The sequence below is a fragment of the Cygnus olor genome, chromosome 2, assembly GCF_009769625.2.
Source record: "Cygnus olor isolate bCygOlo1 chromosome 2, bCygOlo1.pri.v2, whole genome shotgun sequence".
NCBI lineage: Eukaryota > Metazoa > Chordata > Aves > Anseriformes > Anatidae > Cygnus > Cygnus olor.
Window position 1 is genome coordinate 20,683,939 of NC_049170.1, and position 22,514 is coordinate 20,706,452.

Here is a 22,514-nt window from a genome sequence, read left to right on the forward strand (position 1 = left end):
GTTCTGTAAATCTTAATTTCTAAATGCAACTGACTGAAGACTGAATATACATTATGAGATTAAATACATTGAACTGTTAAACTAGTTTCCAATGATGGTTTAATAGCACCAGTATTTTCTAAAGCATCTTACCTACTCTGATTGCTGAAATAAGGGTGTCTTTATGAACTGGATTATGAGAGTTAAGTAAATCCCTGATATGACTCAGATGTGAGGCTACATGTTACAGGTATTTCCCTATCTCTTCAAAATATCTCTACAAGAGAAAATTAAGTAAATTTCTCACTCTAAAAACAAACAAATAAGCAAACAAACCCAAACAAACGAAACCAACCAACCAAACAAAAAACAAACCCACTAACCCATGCTTTGCTCTCAAAACAAGAATGCAACCTTGCAAGTGAGATTGCTGCCTCTTTCCTTTGTGCCCAAAGGACATGTTAAGAACAAGGGAAATTCTCCGCTAATACTGCCAGCATTAATTGCTGTTTCAAGAAAGAATATCAAAGAAAAAACTAGGGACCAATGGAGAGAGTAATTTACTGATAATTTTGCCCCAGTATCAGCCCTGGAGTGATAGAGATTTTAGGCACGAGCGCCATTGAGGTGTTCTTATGGCCAGAACATTCTTGGCCTGAAAGGTCTATGTCCTGCTCCTGGAAGAATGCCATGGATTGCACAGACATCTGTAATGCTTGAATGCTGCAGCATTTTATTTTGACATCCTGTTTATCCTGGACTTAATTTTATCTGGGTAATGATGCAAGAGATCATCTGATAAAACAGGAACTCTGAATATGCAACCAAGTTTCCAGGCAGAGCAGGTTTTCCATTTTCTCCTTGCAGCTTAAAAGCCCCTTCTGCTTTAACATGGTAAAAACACACCACAAGATGAAGAACATGATGGCATAGACAGAAGACCTTTTACTGCAGTTTTTGCTCAAGGATCTCCTAGCAAGTTCCTATATTCTATTGCCACCACAACCCACATAAAGGAGGACCTTGACTTCTTCAGGCTATATATCAAGGTACCTAATATCCCATCTTTATTGTATTATGTTGTCTTTAATATAAGTCACAGTACAATCTTACTAACTAAAAGTTCAGAAGAAAGAGAAGGAGTGATAGAGAAAGCTATGGAAGTCATTATGAGGGTAAATCTCAGTTTCTTTTTGAGCAAGTCAAAGAGAAAATGTTTCTCTTCTGCGTCATCTCTACTTATACAGAAAATGTTGTATTTGCAGGATACGAGTGTCTCTTCAAAAGCATAAAAATAAAGAAAGTCTGAGAAGAACTGAAGAACTTTGCAAGTAAAAAGCACCAGAGGCTGCAACACAAACCATGCATAACACAGGCAAGATAATAATAACAAACTACCGTGAGGTAGAATGGGTGATAATGAAGCAGGACTGCCATTGGCACTGTAGTTTGAGGACAGCTGTTTGCACACAGCAGCCAGGAGGCAGTGGGACACAGCACTGCAGATGCTTGCCCTGCTCAGGACCCAGCCTGCTAGGCTGGCTTCCCTTGCTGCTAGCAATCCTCGCAGCCATGGGACAACTGTAGTTCAGGGAGAAGTAGGACAACCCCTCAAGCCCTGCTCTGCTGTTGTCCATCCACAGCTACAACGTCAATGCAGGATCATGTACAAGTGCACTGCACTGCAGGCTTTACCTTCTGTGATCCGCCTGTCATTTTGACTTTTAATAAAGTCTTTTTCCTGTTCAGTCCCTCAAAGGAGATGTGTTTGAGAGAGAATAAAGAATATAGCTATTTCAAACCAAAGGGCCTAATAAAACTTCAAAATTAGAATATATAAAACTGAGTCTCAAATGCAAACTCCTATAATACACCAGGGCTGTGCTCCATGTTATGGTAATTTTCTCAGTATAGATTTATTCACATCAAAGATACGGTCATATAACCCCCTTTCAAATCTTCTGGATCATGCCCTGATAACCAAAGGGGCACTTTCTTGTGATTCAAGTGTTTTGTAGTCCTGTGTTTGCCCTTTATCATCAGAGCTTGCAACAGTCCCAGAAATGGCAACATAATTGCTGGTGTCTAAAAGGCTTTGTTTGCTTCTAGACACAAAGTTTATGCTTCTGCCACCATACAGTAACCTGTACATTTATGATCAGTGTGAAGCAGTATAGGCAGTGTTCACCAAAATAGTGTTTAACACTGACATTCACTTTACTGGTGGGAAGACAGGCTGCAGACAGAAATCCGGAACTTTACAGATTGGAAGGAAATGGCTTGACTGCACTGATGAGCTAAAATCACATCTGCTAGGTTGTGGAAGAGTAGAATAGCTCTTCCGCTATATAATAAGAAATAATTAAATTGAAGTCATGCAGCTGAATGCAGCACTGAGAACCATGGGATAGATTCCCTTTTATGCCTCACTATTTCACAGGAGAGAATGCAATGCCTGTTTGAACACGACAACTCTAATAAAGCTTTTTATACAGGAATTTCATACCTAGACTAGTATAGCACAGGCACTAATTTGCCAGATTAACTCTGCTGTGAACAGCTTCTACTCCATAAATATATTCTGTGTGTACCTGACTGAAACCAAAGGTGGGCAGTATAATTTCTTCATTCATCTCAATATCAGTAGACCATTATCCAGGAGCAATTCTGCTTCTAAAACAGGCTCTTCTGCAAGAACAGCGCCAAAAGCGGGCTCTAGTACTGATCATATAGTTTTCTCTATAAGTGCCAGCACGACTGCCAAGTTTAATGAAACAGAAAGCAAACACACTGCAGCATGCACTTCCCAAGACTGTATACTACATTGCACGTGAAGGCAAAGAACTGGGAAACATGTGTAACTAACTGCACCAAGTAGTGACATCTGCCTTAATGCTTATCTGTCGTCGATTATAGAACATAATAAAACAGAGGTAAAATAACATCTGTAACTGCTACAACAGGAATCCAGCATTTGGGAAGTCTTAAAGACTTTATTTTACCTTCTGTGAAGTAGCAGTTATTTTGTTATTGTTATTAGCAGACATACAAGTGAGGACAAAAGCTTACTTCAAGCTTCCAAATAACTGCTAACTGTGGTGGATGAAAGATAATTGTTTAAAGAGGCCTTTATTGTATTGGTAGGGTGTTTTCTTGAGGTGATTAACTGAAGTATAATAAGCATAGAGTAAGGTAACACAGGTTATAAAACAATGACATACACAGAGGATTTAGTTTAGTGTGAAATATTTCAGCTACACAATATGACTCTTCAAGATCAGAGTGTGAGGGGCTCTGCTGTTTCTTCAATTAACCAGAACATTACCTGACTAGAATAGAGGGCCACCCAGCACCAATGTCCTTCCAGAGTTGGAGCGATATAGTAGATATATCTATCCCCTTGGATTTTACAGGGATTCTTTAAATTACAAAATAGACTCAAATCCGTGTGCAATCTGAAGACACAAATTTGGATTTGCAGCTGCTGCTCCATTTACAATTCACCCTGAGGTGCCAAGCACTGGTTTCATTGAAGTTAATGAGGGTTTTCAATTAATTTAGTAAAACCCGAATTTGTCTTCCATGTGCTGTTCCAGGCTAATGAAGTGAATATATTAACTACCTGACTGTCCCAAGATATCACCTACTAAACACATTTGGAAAGATGAGGATGGACAAACACATGGGGACCAATTTGTGCTTTATACCAGTTTGGGAAAACAGTATAATTTTTCTTGTGTCAAAGGCATTCTGCTCAGCTGAAGGAAAGATAACGCTCTCTCTTTCACTCTCTCTTTTTTGTTTCAAAAGCAAAAACAGTACTTTCATTTAGTATATGTTTTGACTCAGGTGTATAATGTTGCTTAAATGCACTCTGCGAAGTGACCAAGGTTTCAATTATAACTTTTTTTTTTTTTTTTTTTTGTCTTCTGGGCTCATTGACATTTGCACACAGCTTGTTAGCTTTGCCCAAGCACCACTTTATACAGCATATGCACATAATTTAACATTAAAGGAAATGAGAAAACCTGTCATTTCTTTTTATTCCACTTTTAAAAAAAGTTGAACCAGAAACTGCAGAACAAGAACATTCCTGCCAACCTTGTTTGGGCTGGCAGGAATCTCATGAAGTTCAACAAGAAGTGTCATGTCCTGCACCTGCGGAGGAACAACCAGGTTCCTCAACCAGTACATGCTGGGGGCAACCCAGCTGCAAAGAAGCTCTGCAGAAAAAAAAAAAACACAACAAAAACTAGGAGACTTGGTGGACACCAAGTTGAACATGAGTCAGCAATACACCTTTACCACTATGAAGGCTAATGGTATTCTTGGCCACATTAGGCAAAGTATTGACAAAATATCACCAGTGGGTCAGGAGAGGGAATCCTTACTCTGTACTTAGCATTAGTGAGACTGCACCTGTAGTACTGTATCCAGTTGTGGGCCCCCCAGTACAACAGAGATGTGGACATAATGGAAAGATCCCAATAGAGGGCTACCAAGATGATCAAGAAATAGGAACACCTTTTCTATGAGGAGATGCTGAGAGAGTTGGGACTGCTCAGCTGGAAAAAGGAAGGCTCAGGGGGGATCTTATCAATGTGTATAGGGAGTGTGCAAAGAAGATGGAGCCTAGCTATTTTCAGTGGTGCCCAGTACCTGGATAAGAGGCTGAGGTCTCATCTAGACACCAGGAAGCATTTTTTTACTGTGCAGGTGATGGACCACTGACACAGATTGCCCAGAGAGTTTGTAGAGTCTCACTCCTTGGACATCTGTAAAAGCCACCTGGACATGGTCCTGGGCAACCTTCTCTAGGTGTCCCTGCTAGAGCAGGGGGGTTGGATCACCTAGCCTCCAGAGGTCCCTTCCAACCTCAGCCATTCCGTGATTCTGTGAAGTTCACCTCACATCTAGAGATTTTTGTCTTTTGATACTTTTGACATTTTCGACCTCTCTGAAAGGTTTTCTCCAAATTACAGTACAGGGGGCATTCCTAGTTTGACAGCATTAGAAATGACAGTACCCTTTATTTAAGGGAGGAGCAGAACAGCAGAAAACTTCCTTTATGTTTACCTACCAAAATAACTTGACTTCAAGACCTGAGATGGAAGTAGAAGAAATTCAATTTAAATCCATTTAATTTTTGGCAACTTAATAGAGTGTCCAAAAAAAAAGGGTGACAATTAATACCAGTTATAATGTGAGTTTTGCCAAGCACAATGGAAACAATAGCAATTATGTCCACCATACAATGAATATAAAAGCAATTAATGGACAATTAATGAAACACAATACCACTTCAGTTTATGCTGCCACTGGTCAGATTTAGACAGAATGATTCATACTTCAGGAAGAGAGTTAACTTTTTTACACTTTGCCCCTCAGTTAATTTTATTCAATGAGTATTACATCTCCCCAGTGCAATCCAAATTACTGTTTTAAGTACTAGCACTTACTGTCTCTCTAAGTCTAACCCTGCATACTCCCAGAAGGTATGCAGACGCCATTGCAGTTAGACATGCAGATGTCTCTGAGAAAAGCTCCAGATGAAGCTGCTGCCAGCTGTGCTACTTAATTTTGAACATTACACAGGAAGTAGCATCCTCCATTAAGCCATGTACATTGCAAAAATCTTTATCATAGTGGCAGTTATTACAGTTGACTAGCAACTGGATTTTTCCTACCAGTCTATCAGTTTGTTTCGAACCGTTTTTTGGAAAATTAGTTCTAAAACAGCTGTTCAAAGCTACAGACGAGTGTGGATTATATGTCCAAAATGTACAGAAAATAGGAATGACAGTTTCATTTTTGATAGTCTGAAACAGTGTGCTCACAATCATTGGTCTTCTGACATGTATTTAAGTATTATCACTATTCTTTAAAGATCTGGTTAAGCCAGTGTGGAATTTAATCTTCTTAACTCTTAATGTGTAGCACTTTTCTGCACTGCCTTCTGGATGCCATACATGGTAGCACTATCTCTGCCTAGGATAGTGTTACCCATCTTGACAAATAACATTTTTGACTTAGCAATGCATGCATTTGGTATTTCCTGCTTTACACCTCACAGTGACCCAAAAGACATGAAACTCACGAGAGATTACAAGTGGTATGAACATAAGCATTGCCTTTTCTTCACAACATGGGTTACTGTAAACACATTTAGACTACAGTTAAACCAACAGGCAATATCAAACTAAGATATATACAAACATATAATTAAAAAAAAAATAAATCTGAACTTTTCAAGCATTGCTCCATTCATGTTGCTCACTCCTTACAAAATACCATGCCAGATTGATTTTATCCTTTGTCTTCAAGGGCTTCAAGGAGAAATTTGCAGTTAGATACATGAATGACGCAGATCAGTGGCTGGATTTTCAGTGCTCAATTCCAGCTGATTGAAATGAAAGGCTTAACAAAATGTTTCTGAAAAAAAACAACAGTATGCTTGCTTGCATCCTCTGACACTTCTGCCTTTGAAAACATGACCCTTAATGATTGCTGAAGTATCTCAAACCTTTCTTCAGGCTTCAGTTTGAGGACCGCAGTCAGACTGCTGTACCCCTCTCTTTCAGCACATGGCCGGAACACAGACTTCAGGAGAGGAATATGGGATGAAAGTCTGCATAATCTCAGCACTCCCCGCAACATACCATGAGAAGGTCCATTTTTTTTTCAACCTGCTTTCATGTGTGTGTGTGTGCGCGTGTGCAACTGCTCTTTTTCCTGAAGACTAAGAGAATGAAAGAGAGAATGAATTATCTATGTGACACATTGTAATCACATTAGTTAACATGTTCCTGAAAGGCACTCAGACAACAGTGCCACTCATAAGAGGCATGGAATAAGAGCAGAAGAGTGGGTTTAAGGTGTACGGTAGACTCACAGCATGAATAAAATAGACTTTATACCTCAAGAAAAGTAAACCTATGGTAATTTTGATAAAACAGCAAACTCTTATGGAACACGTCTCTAGCCTAATATATCCAGTTGAGTACATAATAAAAATAAAGGTGTCCCAAAGATACAATTCTTTCTCTTTATCTTGTTCACTAACATAGAATATCTCTCACATCCTTGATGCAGAGATCCCATCATAAACTGATCATCTTGAAAGTAGATAGATATCTTGGTCTTACTAACCTAGTGGAAAGCTATCCAAAAGCCTCACACAAATTTCTAAACTCAGTCCTAAATTCAGGACTAGTATATATTTATTTGTTCTTGTGCCAGTACCATTCATCTTAAATAAGTCTTTGCCTCTGCTATTTACCCTGCTAATCATGCATGAAGATCAAGCAGCTCAACCTTCATTTAAGAATGCTAAATAAGACAAGTCTTTTCAGTTTGCTCACTCTTGACAGCTCTCCATTTCTTTTTGCCTTTTCTTCAGTGCCTATTCCAGTTTTAGTTAATCCCTCCAGAAGATGGAAGACCTAAGCTCTGTGCAACACTACAGAAAAAAAAAAAAAGTCTTACCAGTTCTCTGCACAATGTAATCAGTTCCTATTTACCAGAACTGCATCAAATATCACACTTTATGACCACATCACCATTGCAGCATGTTTATATCTGTGATCCTTCAAAAATTTCCTTCACGTACCTTGGCAGATTAACAGAAGCAGAAATCTACCATATTGCACTGGATTTCTCTTCTGAAGTGCCTAGTTTACTCACAAACCAAACCTGCCTTTTGATACCAGTGAGCCATTGCCTTTTTTTTTTTTTTTTTGGGGGGGGGGAGGGGAAGTAAAACAAGCAACAGAAAAGAGATATTCCAACGAATTTATATCTCATATAGGTTGTGAAAACTCTGATAATCTGGCATTTATTCTTCTCCTCAGAATGGATGGGAAAAAACAGCATCTTTGTTTAAATGCCAAAACACCCCATGGTGAATATCTGTCTCATAATGGCTCTGAAAACAACTACCAACCTTCCTCAAACTATCCATTACATTTGCTCTAGATTTTCTTAAATTTTCAGATATTCAGATAATCAGCTTCAGATCACAAGAAACTAAAACTTGAACACTCCTAGAATGCCTAGTCCTTTGAGTAATCCATCTAGCTAATTAGAAACAGGTTTGGTTTTAATTTACCTGTACTAGAATGAGACAGGATATATCAGAATGTATTATAGTCCTCCAAACTATCAGTGAGCATTGTTCAGTCCCCAAAGAATTGAAGGTTTTAAAATGGGAGGATTATTCAGAGATTATACACTATTTTCCTACATGTTGAATAATTCATCAGAATTAATTCTACATATATTAACAGTTTTTTTTTCTCCTTCACACAAGTCCCAAAGATCAGTTTACGAGAATATGATATGATTTAGATGTCTTTACCATTTATTTTTTTTTTTTTTATAACGCTGCCCTCAGAATGGCCATCAAAATGAACAAAGTGCAAAAAGCTTTAACAAAAAAGAAAAAAAAAGTAATTGTTAGTAGCAGTCTATGGTGAGAAGTCCTCATGTTGGACAAATTCTGGTTTTCTGGATGTCAGAAGTCTATCTGAAAAAAAAAAAACAAAAAAGAAACACCACCTTTTTTGTTTCCTGTCTCCTTCTCCAAGAAAGCAAACTATCAACATAATTCCTTCTACAATAATAGTTTAATACATTTAAAAGAGCAAAGTGTTACATATCCTGGATGGTTGGCACTAATCCAAAGCAGAGAAAACACAAATTGTGCTTTCAGTGTTCAAAAGCACTATTACTTTAGCAGGGTTGCTATAGGAAACTAGCAATGCTGACAGGTTTTTCTTATCTAAAATTTCCCAGACAAAGTGCAGTGATCTTATTCTTTGATGATTCTTGAACACTGTGCTTAAGCTATTAAACTAAGCTAAACTTAGTTAAACTAAGCTAAAAACCACTTGGGACAAAGGAAATTTTTAATATTTATGAATAGGCTTGTTAAACACATACATGTTGAACAACTGAAATCAAGAGAGCACTAGCGACGGGTTCTTCTAGTAAAAAAACTGCTTGTTTTTTCCTGATCCTCTCAAGACACAATCTCTGTCCAGCGTGATACTGTCTAGCTCTTTCTAGAGATGATCAGCATGGTCCATCTACAGTTTATCTAAATGTAAGTCACAGCATACTTTGTTCACTGTTCACTTTCTTTAGATCTTTTCTCTCCCTCCTAGTCACATATCTCACCTGACAGGCCTGGACTCTCTCACCTCATTCCTAGGTGAGGTCCCTTATGGTCTAATTCTTCTTGGCCTGGCCCAGGAAAACTTCCTGTGCATTGAAAATAAGACAGGCCCCATAGATACTTGAAAACAAAACAAAACAAAACAAAACAAAACAAACAAAACACATCTCCCTGGAACCCAAAGAACTTTAAATATACTGAAACTGTTTCACCAGAACAATAAATTAATTATTTGCTCAGTGAAAATTAAATCAGTAAGTGGCCTAGGCAGCTTGGTCAAGAACCTCAAAAATATTTAGAAGATTTGATATTCAATATCCATAACTGACATTGAAATAAGGAAAACATTTAATGATTTAAGCTATAAGCTCTTACTTAAAGATTGCCCTTTCATTGCAAGTGTAGCTGAGACAGTCAGCAAAGGCCTCCCTGGTCCTGGGAGCAAAGAATCGCAATCCCACTGCAACCATTCTTCAGTGATTTGTCAAATAAACATTTCCAGAAATTTTGGCCAGCTCTCTTTTCTCCTGGGTTAGGAGACACTTTCAAGCTTTCTCTCTTGTTTAAACCTTTGCCTTATGATCTTGCCAGCCCACCTGGATTGAGGTTGACATTTCCCTGTTACTACACTCCTGCTGCTCTCATGGGGCTTCTTGGTGACATCTTGTCTTTGAAACTGTTTTGTGTCTGTCCTATTTTCTTCCTAAGAGCTTTGTCGGTAACTCCAGCTGATTGCATTGAATAATATCAAGTGGGTAAAGTAATACTAAATAGCAAAGATACAGCAACAGCAGCAAAAACTATCTGTTTTTATTCAATACACATTGCTTAGAGCAAAGGTGAATACCTATCCTCCAAGTTATGAGAGTACAGCTGGGAAAGATGACAGCATATCAAATGTAAGAATAGAGGAATATGTTTGAAGTAGAGTTCCCAGTTTTGATAAAAAATCAGACCAGAAACACATATTTCAAGCTCTTGGCAGGGTTGTCTCACTGTTCTTCTGTCACTTCATTCACTGAAAGTTAGTCCATATATCTATGCTGACTATTCTGCTGCTGACTTGCTACATACAAATATAACCGATTTCTGAATATTCCTTTTTTTTTTTTTATGTATATATAGTAAATTGAAATAATTTAAATAGAAAACTCATTAAAAATAATAATCATTCTCTGTTGCTAAAATTAAGATGTAGATGCAGTACATATGATTATTTCTTGGAAATATTAATATGCTTAAAAGCAGCCTCTTTCTTCTTTCAGAGGATTCAGTGTAGCCGTGGTTAGAATTCAGCATTCTTCACATGTGAACAACCTGGCTTGTTTCATTCTCCAGTGAAGCCTCTGACTGTGGTGGATTTACAGATGGCTGTCCCTGCTCTCTTTATATAGCACGCCTGCCATGTTTCCTTTTCATCCCATCTTCCTTCTTGTTTCCCAGCCTATTATTTGTTTCTCTTTCTTCTCTTCCCTCCCTTCTCACCCATTTTCTTCTCACTTTTTTTTTTTTTTTTTTAATTTTCTTTTCCCCTAGCTTTTTTCCTCACTAGGATTCATTTTCCTCACTAGGGAACAAAAATGCTTCTTGGCATGGGGGCCTTCCGATGACTTCAACAAGCCACACTAGAAACTTTTTTTGAACTTAGAACTTTATGTTCCTGGTGTAAAAATAATCTCAAAAAAGAAGTAAGCACTGGTGTCTGGTCCTGCCTTTTTTTTTTTTTTAACTTCACAAAAATGAAACAAAACAAAACAAAAAAACACCACCACCACTAAAAAAAACATAGCTCTTTTCATATCCAGATGGAGTTTTTAATACAGTAAAAAAGCCAAGGACAGTGTAAGTGTAAATAGTGACAATTATTGAAGCAACTAAGACAAAATAAGGCAATGGGTTTGTTAGTGCTGTTATTTGCTGAAAAACACAGCACCAGGCTAAGGAATTTTGAATTCCCCTACCTCATCTCCAAGCTCTTAACTCTGAAGTAGTTTATACCTGAACAGAGAAAAGTGATTTATTTATATACTACTTTAAGAGAAGAGATCTATCATAATTTCAAACACTTGTTCTCAATTTAGAAAGGGTCATTATGACCCTTATTTCTCAGATTTACATATGTAGTGCAAACGTGCAGGTGCACACATACACTGAGGAGTACATCAGACTGGGGAGGTGTTGAATACTCCCACTCTCAATAACACTTTCTCTGTACCTGAGAAAGGATGAAGTACTCTGCATATTTCCTATGAAACTTTACATCAGCTTGTCAAACACCATTCAACAAGTTTTTATCTGCTCTAAACTATGTAAAGTCAAATAAAGAATATCTAGAAAAAGAAAGATTAATTATTGCAGCAGTTTTTGGAAACACACCTTGGCTGTTTTCCCTCCAACAGTGAAAGAAATGTGGAAAACAACAACAACAAACTAACAAACAAACAAACAAACCTGAAACCATTAACTGTTTGCAAAGGCCACTCCATGACCAAAGATTAAACCTGTTCTCATCACTATGCCCTTAAAAACAACTCTTGGTTAATTCTGACAAGACTTAAAAAAGTGTGGTAGTACATGAATGTGGAATATTCTCAAAAAAAAAAAAAAAAAGCATCTTTTCATGGTGCTGAAAAATGCAGACAAGTGAAGTAAAAGGCTTTGCAATATATGGTTCATAAAATATTTATACAGTGCATACTTAGAACAGAAATATTAAGTGTCCCAATCTGGTTTTACAAGGAATATAAAAATAGCATAAATCAGATTAAATGCGATGTAAAAGCTCTGATCAGATATACGTAACATATTTTGATTTTGTAATAGGTATTGTTGATCCATATCACGTAGCAATTCTTACAAAAAAAATTTAGTCAATATGCTGAAGCAACTTCTTTGCCGAGAGGAGTAAGCAACAAGTCAGCAAGCTTTTTTGAACTGAGAAAAGGAAGCTAACTTTCAAACATTTGTTGCTGACAGCTACTCACAACTGCTAAATAAGCTTCTAAGGATGCCACTGTGACAGGTCCTACTCCGTATATCTAAATGGCATCTGCCACCAAGAATTCAGGCTTCTTCGTAGGTGTAAATGTGGCACTAGAATTTGCTAAACTTGTTAAATGACTTTGTTCATGAAGTGTATGTAGCCTTGGGTGTGCAAACCTTTGGAGCATGATAATTATAGATTTAATATTAATCCTGACTTGAGAAGAGAATCATTAAAAGAAAACAAAAACTACAACAACTAAAACAAAACAGCAAATCTTGCTGTCTACCACAGCTTCAGCACTACAGTGAATTCATAAATATCATAACATTCTTACTGCAACCTGCAGGTCATGTAAGTAGAGACAGATAACAAGGCTTTTTGCAAGAGACAAGGCTGTTTGTTGTTGTTGTTGTTGTTTTGGTTGTCTCTGCCGTCATGAATTAAAGCAAATACCTCATTAAAATTAATATTTATAAAATAATCAACAAGTATAATAATAGTACTTTTGTATTTTCTGGTGTTCAAATTTAAAAAAAAAAAAGTTTCACAAATCCTTTGAGATGTCAGATGTTCAAAATATTTTCCATGTGAAAATTTTCCAGATTTCACCAATATAGAGGGGGAAAGGGAGAAAGAGAAAATGTTTGCATATAGAGTAGCTCCAAAAGTTCCAAAAGCTCCAAAAACATGTTTTCATTCTGGTTTTTGAAATAAGAGGAGTTTGAACAGGGAATGGAAGTATCCTTTCCTTGAAATTTCAAGAATAACCTTTTTAGCTAGAAGTAGGAAATCAGATAACATCAGTATACCTCCCACTGGCACAAAGGCTTTTTGTCTACTACATCAGAGAATATGAAAGTTGGATCTCTGTAATGCTACCGTGCTTAACAAGACTCATGGATCATCTGTGATTAAATGTAGGTCACATAAAATAACACCTACAAAGCTTCCAACTTTAGTGAGATTCAAGTGTGATAGTGATTAGATATTGGTCACATAAAATAACCTCTGGATTCTAAAAAAAATAAATCAGAATAAATTTGCATTTCAAGCACACAGACAAATGGATACACATATTCAGATTATAACTGCTGGAGATTAACTAGCAGGATATTCTTATGTTTGCTAATAACAATTAAGAGGTTGTGAAGTAGGCATGAGCATGAACAGTAATATCTCATAAATCATGGCCTTTACTAGCAGGTAAGGATGGTACCGCTGCTCCTCTCATGCGGGAGTGCTAAAGGAAGAAGTTCTGCACTTCATCCACATCACTGGTGACTAAATATGTTCCCACACTTCAACAGCACATGATGTCTAAACATCACACTATCTTTATGAGCATTTGGGGGAGTTATAAGAAAATAAATAAGGGGAATGTTTCCCTCCCTATCTTTCCAATTCTTCAAATTATGTCAATAAGTAAAAATAAACAGGGCAGTGCACTGTTGCATGAACTCGCTGAGGGACAGATAGGCAAGGGAATAACTGTCTCCTGTGGCACACAGAAAGCAGACTTGAGTGCCAAAAATATAGTTCCTCACATCAGCTGCTGCTGCTTTTTTGAACCAAGAGCTGAGAGAGGCCCATTCATTCACATGGGTGGGCTGAGAATGAAACATGATCAACTTCTGCTAGTACTGCTTTCAGAAGGTTAACTCATGGCATGTCACACACACACAAAAAAAACCACCACAAACAAACAAACAAAAAAACTCATTTTTTTGCATTAAAAAACAAACAAAAACCAACAAAACTGCCTCCAATTCCTCAGAGCTCAAGCTTGTTTTTGTAATCTTTAGAACAAAATGCCAGATGCCACAATAAGATATCAGAAAGTTTGTAAATTCTTGTTTGTCTATAATGAAAACATTCCTTTTACAGCATTTTAAGAGCTAAAGGTACTTTTTCTTTTTACAGATAAAGTCATACTGATAAACTGAATATACACATACTGCAGTCTTTCTCAGCCTAATAAGGGTATCTTGTCTATATGAATATTACCTGATGCTTTTCACCTACTTTTTATGTGTACTCTAAACCAATGATGTTTTTTCCTACTTCTCTTTGCCTGACTTACTTTTTAAACATGAGGCTTTAGGAATACTATGACACATATTTCTGTTGGATTTCTGGACTTCTGCTAAAGTGATCTGTTCATTCCTACTCTTGCATATGCACTTATTTCAGAGCAATAATATCACAGAATCACAGAATCATCTAGGTTGGAAGAAACCTCAAAGATCATCTAGTCCAACATCTGACCTAACACTAACAAGTCCTCCACTAAACCATATCACTAAGCTCTACATCTAAATGTCTTTTAAAGACCTCCAGGGATGGTGACTCAACATTCTAGCATTGTAGATTATTCACCTTTACAGTGGAAAGCCTACCTCTAAATATTTCAGAATAAGGCCTCACGTGAAAACATTTGTTGAATGTTCCTTGAAAGAGTTGACATTTTCAGAAGACTGATTTTGAATTACAAGTTGAATAGATTTGCTAGGATTACTAGCAAGTATATTGACAAAACATAGAATTCTGTCATCTGTTGTCAATGTTGTCCTTTGACCTCTGAAATCCTGTGAGAAAACTAGCAAAATGCACTTCATTACTGAGTTTATTTGAATCAGAAGAACAATACAATTAACCCATCAATTAATTTGGCTTCCAGTTCTAGTTTGAACTTGAATTTCCATGTCCTTTTGTTACTTTCACTTCGGGTACTGAAATCACGTTTTAACTCAATCTCCCTCAGCAACCTAGAATGAATAATTAGAGGACAATTGAAGAACTAGCTTATGACATTTATTACCAAGACCACTTAAGTATGTGCTTAAGTCCTAGTGTTACTTAAACCATTTGGTGTCTTGAATTGTAACAGATTGTGTTTGTACTTGATTAAGTGCTGTCCTAAACAAGGTTCATACAGCTAATTTTATAAATTCTGGTAAACACTTATGTAATTTGTTAACTTATTTTAGCTTGAGATTATAGTAAGATATTGTGTAAAGTGGTGGGCAGTCTTTTTTACTAATTCTTACCTGGTTTTATGCTAAAAAGTGAACATGATTTGAAATAGGATCCTCAGACTTATCCCTATTAACAGGCTTAGAAGAAGCAGGTTTATAAAAGCACAGATGTTCTGCTTATTTATTCTTATCTGTCCTTGCTTTCTGTATAGTTCATAGACAACAGTGGAAGGGACAGAGCAAAATATGCAACTCACTGCAGCCACTTACAGAAAAGTCTTTGACGATCCTACTTCTGACATATAACTTGTAGATGAATTGGTTAATATATGTATTACCTTTTAAAGAAAATATGAAATTTTAAATTAATACTAAAACCAAGACGAGATAATAATTAAAAGAGAAACACTGTGCTTCAAGGACTACTTCCTGCAAAGACTTGTGCAGGTGCTTCTACACAAGAAATAGACTCATTAAAGTTAATGGGACAACTCACCGTGTTTTAGAGTGTGCAGATTTAAATCAAAATGATTGGAATCACCAGATCTAATCAGGAGTTAAATAAGCAAGCAGAAAAGCTTAACCTAAATCTTTGAATTTAATTTTGTTTTTCATACGTACATTTTTTTTTCCTAAAAGAAAATTTGAGCCTCTTTGGCTGATTTAATTTTGCACCTTTTCTTGCAGACACAGAGTATTAAAAACAATTAATCCATAAGCAGTGACCAATATAATTGTTACTCACTACACCTTTAGTCAAACTCTTAATACTTACATTTTATTAATTATGAAAATAGTGAATACAATATTTCTAAGTAGTTAGAAATGTGTATGGGTGGAAAATTGAATCTCAGCTTAAGCTAACTAGAAAAAAAAAATATATTAAACTAATTTAGTTAAGGAGTAATCTCATTAACTTCATCCATCTAAAATTTAAGCACTGTCTTAACAAGTTATTGTGGCTCTGTTTGTTGTCAGTGGAGATCAGACGATTCTTCTCTCTAATGACGAGATGATTTGCCATCTGTAATAGCTATTTGTTGTTCCCACTGACTAGAGACAGAAGGCAAAATTTATGCTTACAATTCAACAACTAACGCTAGGTGGGATGATACTCATATATTTAATCTAAACATTTACATTTGCTAGAGACATAATAAAAATATAAAATCTACCATAACTTCTACTATTAAGTAAATTAGGTAATTTTAAATGCAAAGGAAGTACTATCTGTATTTTTAAAATATTCAAATAGGTAGATTTTGGTTAGTACATCTTTAAAATATTATAACAAGTAAGCAGTGTTCTGTCTCATACAGTATTTAGGCTAGAAATGAAAAATAAGAACAACTTTCAGGCCATTCTAATTTCAAACTGAGCAGAACTCACTAAATAAACTGAAATGAAATAATTCTGTGCAGATTAGGGTATTTGTGTCAGAAGCTGATTTTGTATTTCAGCAAAGTTAAGTTTCAGGCCAATGATTTCCAGTGGTTCACTCATTTGCCTTTCTAAAAAAATATATATATATGCATATATATATTTATGTGCTGGGAATTGGCTCTAGGCAAAACAAATGTGCAGAAAGTGTTCATACATAGGAACATATAAACTCATTATAATTTTATGTGTTGGTTTTTTTTTCATTATGCAAATGTAAGCCAGAGTTAAAATAAGCATTTTGCAACCCACGTTATACAATGCTTCATCTAGAGAACACATATTTCTTTAAGTTTTAATGTATTTCTTGGGGACAAAAAGTATTAGAGACAAACAAAAAACTACAATAAACAATTAGTAGATCTCTTGTAGAACATCCAAAGAAAGCAAAAACTTAATGCATGTCTTTTGCTTCTATTTCAGAGCTTTAAAACAAACAATTAGAGCAGTGTTTGTTAGTAATTGCTTATTACATTTCCTATGCCTGATGAAAATACTATAGAAAAACAAACCAAACAAACAACAACTACAATAACAAAAGCTTGAAAATTCTGCCTGCTGGAGCTTCTATTAAGTAGAAAATCACATCTATCCTGCCCCTGAGGTGTTCTGCTAACAATGTGCTGCTGTAGACAATAAAGTGCTGTTTGGATGCTTGTTCTTTTCACAGCAAATTTACTGCCAAAATGAAATCCAGACTTATTAAAAACCTCCCCCTCCCACTGAGATCTCTCTTTCTATAACTGAGTCATGCAAACACAGATATTTAAAAGCTCACAATCTCAGAGGACACTCTTTAGTAAGCCCAGTTAATAAAATGAAGCTTTATGGCTGAAACATGCAAGGTTCTTAGAGACCCTCCACACATAAATAAAATTAAAAAAAACACATGAACTTATCCCTCTTTATGAAAAAGATGAGAAGAAACATCCTACTTGAACAAGAGAGTGCTGTAATAACATATTTAGGATAAAGCAAAATTGATGCACAATACCTGAAATTGAGAATATTTCAATTGAGAAGATACTGCAGGAAGTTATTGTCAGCTCTATCTAAGAAAAACATGAAGAAGGATTCCTACCATAAAATTAATATATCACAACACCAGTTACAAAATAATTTTGAGACTTTGCAGTAGTCCATTTTGATATATTATTCTGTTGTAGACACTATGATAACACTAGGTCATGAAAATATAACAATGAGCATAACAACCTTGAATTATCCTTGATGGCTTTCTCTGAACCTTTTCCTATTCTACTGTACCATTTTTGGGGAACAGGAGACCAGCATGGCAGAGAGTATTCAATGTAGAAGCGCCTTGTGTAACTTTACAATTGCACACTGCTGCTCTCTGTTTAGTTTTCTGTTACCTTCCTAGTAAGCCTTAAATTTCTATTTGTTTTTGGACTACTCCTATACATCTATCTGAAGCTTTCATAGAAATATCCACCCTGACCCACAGATCTCATTCTTCAGCATTGTTGGTCAGCAGCTCAAGGTCCAAGGTCCATCTTTCTATTTTTTTTTTTTTTTTACTCCATTAAGTGTCCCTTTCCCTTTCCTTTTCCCTTTCCCTGAATTTAATCTACATGCCATTGACTCCAGGTGCCTTTTATAAAAATACAGCTCCACATGTGTTTCCCTCTAGTCCTCAAATTCCAAGGCAGTTAGCAAGAGGGTAAGTACTTTTCCTGTACTCACCCATGAGTTCCAAGAGAAGTTTTTGCTGAATACCATCTCATCCTTGAATTTACTACTTTTTGTCAATTTGTCTCAGAACATTTTCTAAAGTCTTTTTATTTTCATCCAATTCTCCACCACATCCCCCCACCCCGAAGAAAAAAAAAAATCCACGAGATTTCTTCATTCTTCTCCAATCATAAAATTTTCATTGTGAAAATCTCTACTGTTTCTTTAGTTATGGTGAACATCAACACGAAGACCTCATTTAGCTTTGCTGTTATGGTCTTATCTTCTCTTTTTGTATTGCAATTCTACTGGCTCTACAGGCATTCTTGCAGACTTGTTCCTTTTAGTGTGCTAGAAGAAAACTTTACTATACTTTTGATTTCCTTTACTAATGGTTCCCCAAAACAATGTTTATCAGAAAGCAATTCTCCAATGTTTTCAAAAAGTCCTACAGAAAAAAAGCTTGTAAATGATTCACTACAGCATAGATAGGAGTCACCTGACCTGACCTGAAACATGTCAGAGTTAAAATTCTACATATGAGTTTGTAGTCTTCTGCTAAACAGTGTGTGCAGCAGAGGAAACTGTCCACATAGTTTATCCAAGCTGCATTAGAACAGATAAGTTGCTTCTAGAGATACCTTACTCCATATATTCATTATACAGGGAAACCATATTTTAAATGATCTGCATATGTATAGTCTAACATCCAGAATATAAGAAATACTAATAAACTCAGAGGAACGTTTAGTTGCTCCCATACAACATGATCTCACCAGTTAGTTGAAGTTACTATTGTATAAGTGGTCAGTAAACTAAAAATATTAGAGCAGTACCTATCTGGACAAAAAGGAAGCTCATATTCATCAAAGTCTTATAATTACTGGACATATTTACAAAGGTAGAAATTGTGGAAATTCTTAAATTATTAGAAACCTGTTTTCCAAAAGCGATGTTCAAATTCCCCTTCATTACAGTAGTTTATGACTCTTAAGTTTCTTTATAGCGGCACTGTCGAGTTTATGTACCTATGAGAACACTGTGAAGTCCAGCCATGGAAGATCTTCAGTCAGAGACATCTGAACACCATAATCTTTTTAACACTAAGGTAACATAAGCATATCACTACATGTGCTATTCAACTGCTCTTGAGAGTAATTACTACGGTTACTCGGGCAATTTTAAATACACTACTTCATTTCAAGAAGGATTCTCTGTCTAATGTTCATGCAATAGTGTATAAAAAATAACACTTGAATTAACAGAACACCATTAAATTGATTACAGTTATAGTGGCTTCAACTGTGAAATAATTTAAATGTGAGAGTTGAAGAATCAACAAGTAACTTCATAAATGGAAATTGGTAGACATGGGTGTGGTGGCCACTGTGTTTCTTCTGAGTATCTGCACATGGCAATTTCAGGAGTGTTTCCAAAGGAAGATAAAATAAAACCAATTGTGCAGAATGAAAACCGGATTATGTCACTTGCAAAGCAACTCATGTAGGAGGCAGTACTAACGCAGTGATTCCTAGGAAATCACCAGATGAGGACGGACATCTCCATTCCCTGATCTCCCTTAAGCAATCTCAGCAAACTCTGAATTGTCTTTCTGCATGGTGAAGACTGCTCTGAGAAAATGCAGCTCTCCCTCTGTAAGCTTGTCTTCACTGAGAGAACTCAAAGGTAACTTCATGGCTAGAAACTCCTATCTACTTTCCTACTTTCCTGATCTCTTAAAGAAATAGATACTTATTAATAATGTTTCCCCTTTCACTTCCAGGCAGGAACTGATGCAGTGGAATGGAGAGTTGTTTCCCTGGCAAAAAAGTGACTCTAGGATCCCTAAGATTACCTTAGCTTTAACCTCTTCCCCTTGCAAACCTAAAGCCCTCTCTGCTGATATTATGGAGCCATGCCTATTTTTTATTTTTTTTCTAAACAATTTATTCTTTAGAGGTAGTAAATAGCAAGCTGTTTGGGACTGCCACCTTTGACAATTCACCTAAATTATAGGAGGTGAACAATTAGTGCTAGGTATGTGCAAAAGTTTGGATGTGGTTTCAGGCACTGAAGGTAGCACCTCCATTAAGAAAGAGAACTGGAAATTGCAGGCTCTGTTCAACAAATTGAAGGCACGACTGGTTGCCACTAGCTGGTACTCAGACCATCCTAATGTAAGTGTCTAAACTCTTTCTCTCCCCATTAGCTCAAGACAGAACCTACCTCATTAAAATAAACTTAAGTTGTGGTCAAATAAACACAAGTAAACATTTTGCATTTTACAGTGATTATTTCAAGAAACCAAGCCTCCATCAACAGAAGCAATATAGGTTAAAAAAAAAAAAAGTAATTTAAAAATCCATGGATGTTTGAACTGTTGAAAACTATAAGAATGTCCCCAATGTAATTTAAAAACAAACAAACAAACAAAAAACAACCAAACAACAACAAAAACAATTAACAGATGGAGAATTAGATCTATACAGGAATTACAAACACGAAAATACTAGGGCATGCAAAATGTAACAACAACAACAACAAAAAAAAACCTACACAGAGGAAAACAATGCCTCTTTCAAGTTTTCTAATCAGGTCTAATTATCAAGAATAATTAATCCTATTTCAGAGGCAGACATCTAAGACCAGCTTTGGCGATGGGAATTGGAAATGCCATTAGCTAGCATCTACAGTAAGCCCAATACTGAATCAAACACCCTAACTCCAGAGGACCAGCACGAGGGCCTGCTTACTCTGGAGTTCTCCAGTTTAAGACTTCACTATGACTCTGAGCAAAGGATCCAGCCAGAGAACCAAAGTGACATTTGTTCTCCTTTCAGGAAAAAAAAAAAAAAAAAAAAAGTGTTTACAATGTGAAACGTTCCCTTGACAACAATTCTGAGACCTTCACAATGTCTCCTGGCACCTCTCCACTGCATGCTGTTTTTATGAACAGCAAGACAGATAAGTCATCATGTTCCATTTTATCTATTTTCTTTACAGTGAAATTGTATGTTCCCCTGGCAGTACTAGAACTAAATACAAACATACATTTTATTAAAACGCTCCTTTTAAAATAATAAAATTAAAGGGAAATAGTTTCTAAACCTTTACTAATGTGGATTTCTGGGCATCAAAGTAAAAAACAAACAAACAAACATGTTGGGTAACTAAATATGAGGCCTGATCACCAAAGATAATGAATGTTGTCAGGTCTGTTACTACTGTTACTATTTGCAGTCACCCTGACCCAGCAATCTGTACATCTAAATGTCTGATCTTCATGACATATACAGGATCCAAGCATCAAAACCCTGGGTATCCACTTCCCTGTCTTGTAGCCACTCAGTCTACTCCTCGGTTTGAAATACAGGTGCAATGACAAGACCACTGTGCTTGATAATCAATCAATAAATAAATAGTGTAACACAAGGGAAAGTTTTTAAGCTGTTAATTGATAGTTTTAAACATACTTCCAAGGACTGCCAAGGTTAACATCTGAATGGATTGTCTACCACGTTCATCTCAGCATGGTTTATAGTATTTTATAGTACAAAAGAATTTGTTTTCTTGTTTTGTTTTTCGGTTGAATTTTTTTCTTTTCTTTCTTTCTTTTTTTTTTTCAATTCAAACTATTAAGTAACAGTTTTGGAAAATATTACTTTGAGATATATCAAAGTGTTTTAAAAATAGGAAAAACATAATTATCTTTATTAAGAAGATTCAGAAAATAAATTCTGAGCATATAGTTTTGTCTACAGTTGTGAAACATGACAGCCATCCTGGTACCAAAGACAGCGTAAATACAGAGGTGTGTTTGGGACCTATGTGTGCTTGGAGCAGAAAGTATTTGTTGCACTGGCACTGTTGTTGACATGAGATAGTTAGATTATACTAAAGTCATGCATGCCCATGCACAGGGTAGTCATCTTCATCTTCTATGTGAACATATCCACAGCCTAATATAGGTGTTAGGTGATGCATAATGACAGGTGATTTAATTTTAGCCACATGTAAACATCACAGGAAGAATTTATATACAAAAGATAAGTGGAAGGTATTTAACTTAAAGTGTATTAGAAAAAATGTTACAGAACTTACTATGTGCTAAGCAATGAAAAATACTCAGAGGAAATATTTATAGATGTTTGAGATTATTAATCATTGCATACTTTACTTCCTCAGGGAACAGAGTACATATCAACAAAATTCTTTTGTTATTAAATCAGAAGGCAGCATTTGTACAGATTTTTAACAGAACATGCAC

General features: G+C 36.1%; 1 protein-coding gene and 1 long non-coding RNA gene across 2 annotated transcripts in view; one reads left to right on the forward strand and one right to left on the reverse strand.

The window, feature by feature from the left end:
- The window catches only part of PLXDC2 (plexin domain containing 2), a 266,237-nt gene that overhangs the window by 164,125 nt on the left and 79,598 nt on the right, over nt 1-22,514 (reverse strand). The window lies entirely within an intron of this gene.
- Nucleotides 877-20,566, forward strand: LOC121064571. Its single transcript, XR_005816554.1, has 3 exons — nt 877-1,028; nt 6,513-6,647; nt 19,672-20,566. It is a non-coding gene; the product is annotated as an uncharacterized LOC121064571 (long non-coding RNA).